Below are 4,601 nucleotides of genomic sequence, written 5' to 3'. Positions count from 1 at the left end.
CGTTATAAAGAAAGAAAGATAGCAGAAATCATTTTTCCTGAAATATGGAAACAAGCAAAACCAAATTCATTGCAAACATTCAGAAAGATTGCTTATCAGTGCCTCAGTATCGATCGGAAACAACGTCCAACAATGGCAATGGTTATCAAACAACTACAAATCTCGTTGGAATTTCAAATCGCAAGTTATTGTTCCCTGGAAATTAGGTTGAAGATCTTTTCTAAGAAAGAAAATGTGAATATACTTTTGTAGAATTTTGAACTATAATGTTGTAATGAACGGCCATCGAGGCATTGTTGAGTATAATCGTATGTTATTGTTCTTGGAAAATTAGGTTAAAGATTTGTTGTAAGAAATTTTAAAAGTAAAATGCTATAATTTTTTAGATTTCATTATACAATGCATCAATTATGATGCTATGATACACATATAAATGAAAGTAGGTTGACATTTTTTTGCATTTTGGATTCTTCTCTTTAACTTGTTACTCTTTTAGCTTGTTTAGGCATGATTATGTTTAACCTTATACTATCATCTCCCCCTATAATATAATTAATAGCCATGAGAATTTCTTTTGGCATTAAGTTGCAATCATTTCATTTATAGTTTTATGCCGAAAATATTTATTTATTTCTTTTTCTTGCAAGGTCAACAACGATTTTCACAAGCTGAAAGAGACCATAGAGAAAAGAATAACTTGATGCATCGTACTTCCAAAGCATTTTTTTCTGTAATGAAAAATCTCTTTTTGTTTGATGAGAAGAATGATCATGAGTATGACTCTAATAGGGTGAATAGTGATAGATCTGATGATGGAGGTGATTGATACTTAGAAGGTAACAAACACAATTATGACAACATTAAATGCAAGATAATTCAAATAGAAATATACTTCCATATATTTGTGTATTACAACATCCTACCTTCATTTCTTTCCATTAATGTATCATTGTGTTTTTCGGATTCTTTTCCTTATTACGCAACGTACTTTGGAAAAATTTCAGAATTATAGACGACATTGCTATAATTGAATATATTTTTTCATATCACAATGTGGTAATAGGAAGAAACAAAAGTCCGATCCTATAATAAACAAATGAATGAAAGCACATTGTTATTTCTTGCATTTAATCCTTATGCCATTGCTATAACTAGTTATGGTTTCCAATAGATCGCCCAGGAATAATGGAGTTCCAAATAACTAGGGATGCAAAACCTGGAGGTAAATATAAGCTTCTAGAAGCTAGAAATTTTGCATATAAAATAAGAATATAACATTAACTATGAAGATATTGATATTATTAATTATTATATATTTATTTATATTCCTCTATTTCAGTGGGTTCGTCGCCTTCTAGATGGGAAGTGGGAGGAAGTTAAGGGTAAGTATTTAAAATTAAAATTATTTGGCTAAATGCAAGAAATAGTAATTAGTAATTACATTTTTACTTGAATGCCCCAAGATGTAAACAATACTTTAACAAGTTGGTATGGTTAAGGATATAAAGATGGACCCCTATATATGTATTATACATATTTATGACACTAAGTGTGTATTTTGTTAAAGGCTAAATGCAAGAAATAGCATTAATTTGGCCATTTTGGTATTATAGCATTATAACTTCATTTTATTGTATTACAATATTTTACTTTGAAGAATCTGTACAATTGTAGCATTGTACTTTTAATTGTTTTCTTATTCAAACATTATACTTTGAAAAATATACCCAATTATTTTCTTATTCAAATTAAGTATAATGTTTTAATAAGAAGAAATGAATGTAGAATGCTATAATGAACAAATCAATGAAAATACTTTTTTGTTTCTTGCATTTAACCCTTTTTAAAAAGGTATGAAATTTCTAATGCACACAAATTGGTTAATTCTCATGTATTATAGCATTTTACGTTTCCTATTACAACGTTATACTTTGGAAAATCCAATGATTTTTAGCATTTTTTTATTAGATATTTATACTTGATTACTTAGAAAAATTTACCAAGAAAATCTCCTTGTATATGTATATGAGATTGCTATGATTTAGTAGATTTTTCAAAGTACAATATTTTAATAGAAAGAATCAATGAAATTACATTTCTGTTTCTTGCATTCAATCATTTTTCTCAAAAGGGTAAAAATGGTAATTCATTCCAAATTTTCTATAGGAGCCACAAAACCAGAGTATCTAGTTACAGCTGATGATGTTGATAAGCTTATTGGTGTTGAATGCATACCATTTGATGATCATGGTCGACAGGTAAAAAATATATATATTCAAATCTAGAATTTTTAAATTCAAAATCTATACAAACTTTTAATTTTTTTAGCTTGATATATAATATAATAGTATATATACAAAACTAAATGAAAAAGTAATCTTCTAATAAGTTAATATAATCAATTAATCATCAACTTTTCTTTCTAATTGAATAGCTTTAATCCACATGTATTTTAAATTGTTGTTTTTGAAAAATAATTCTTCATAGTTTAATACAACACCTTTTTGTTGGTTTTGTTTTATTTTTTATAAATAATGATAATGCATTAAATATGATTAATAAATTATATTATCAAAGTAATAGTCTAAAACTTTGAGAAACTTTGTTGTTTTAGGGGGAAGTAGTCCGAGTTTTTGCCAATGAGCAGAACAAGATAATGTGTGGTAAGTTAACCATCCTCATTAACAAGGTTAAATTGGTAATTTTGATGAATAATTTATTAAAAATTAAAAGTTTGTGTTTTTATCTTTTAATTTTTTTGAAATATGATAATTCACAGATCCAAAAATGCAACAAGAAATAGACAAATATATGGCAGCTGGTCAAGCATCATTTAGTACTTTACTTCTAGTGAATTTTCTTTTTTCTTATTGACTTTAAGCCCTAACTTTTTACAAATTTACCCTCATTTATTTTTGTGTCTTTATTTATTTGTGTATAATAATATCCAAGTTACTGCTTTCATTTATTTCCATTACAACATTGTACTTTCACATTTTTTGTTATCAAAAATTTGACACAATTAATACCATTCTACTTCCAAATTTCTTTCTCATTAGGGCATTATGCTTTCTAAAATCACCCTATTTTAGCATTAAAAAACATTTTGTATATTGAGTGCATTGCTATAATTGGTATTTCTTTTCAAACTACAATGTTCTAATAGCATGAAATGAAAGTATATTGGCAAATTTGCCCTTGTAAGTTTTTGACTTGCAAAATTGGAATAAATTGACCAATTTGATCTTAGAAGTTTTGTTAAATTTAAGGTTTTTCTTTAACCCAAATATGTCATAAAACTTGAGAGTGATTTTGCAGATGGATTCTTCTGAAAATTGGGAGCAAACAACTTTCACTTTAAGGAGATCGAATTATCAAGTAAAGATCAATCAGACACAAGAGATTTTCATTCAATGCAAATATACCAATGATGTATCGGTATGTGAAATAAATATATTTTCATTTTTTATATACTTTAAAGATGTATTTTAATATTTGACTATTTGATTTTCGAAATATATTTGGCTTCTACTTTCTATTGCAAGCAAATCATTGTTTCTTGAAAGGAAATTGAACAAGCGCTTTTGAACAAAATATATTCAAAATGTAACGTAATGGCCTAAAAAGTAGATACTTTCTTACCTTTTAGTCAAATGTCCAAAATACCCTTCAACAATGAAAAGAGTTGGGGAATCTTTAATCTTTCGTAATGATTATGGTGTATGAATAAGTAAATTTTAACTTAGAAAGTTTCCAAAAATAGAGATTGCTCCAACTTTCATGGGAAAGATGGAGTATTAAATTAAAAAATGTGTGAGCCACTCCTAATCTTTAGTCTATGCAAAAGACATAAATGCCCCCATCATCTATTATTATTAAAAATAGCCCTAACAAGCTTGAGATTTTGGAGATTGTTAATGATTTTGATAAATTGTCATATATCTCTCTCTTATAATGTTTTTGCAGATAAAGATTCCTTCAGGGCTTACTACACAATTTGTGTTGACATATTCAGATGGATCTTCACACCCTTTTAATACATTCCATGATGTTAGGTAAAATATTTTAACTTTATGTTCTTATTTTAGTTCGTGTTTTTTACTTATTACAAACAAAAAGATGCTACTCTTTGACTTTTCAAGTCAAACAAACTTCTTTTCAGATTCGAAATTTATATCATCTTTTTCTTTATATCAAATTTCGTGGTAGAATTGATGCCTAGTTGCCTACACTAAGCTTTATGAAAACTACTACAAACAAAAAATAATGTTGATGCAAGTTAGTGACAGATGCATGTCAAAATTTGAATTTGGAAGTTTTTGTTACAAATACATTTTTTGACCTCAAAAATCAAAATGTATCACTTTTCCCCTTCAACTTTAATAATATTCAACGATTTCTTGGGGCTTTGGTTTATGGATCAATCTTTTTGTTGTCAACAAGATATCATTGTGTTGTATTTTTTTGGGGCTAAATCAAGAAATATTAATGTAATTTCATTTTTTTCTATTTAATAGCATCCTATTTTTGTTTCTTTCTATTATTATACTTTCAGTTTATATCTTAATAAGCATTGTACTCTAAAAAATTTATCTGAATAT

This window comes from Lactuca saligna, chromosome 1 (assembly GCF_052625555.1).
Source record: "Lactuca saligna cultivar CGN05327 chromosome 1, ASM5262555v1, whole genome shotgun sequence".
NCBI classification, from domain to species: Eukaryota; Viridiplantae; Streptophyta; class Magnoliopsida; order Asterales; family Asteraceae; genus Lactuca; species Lactuca saligna.
This window is presented reverse-complemented; position numbering follows the sequence as displayed.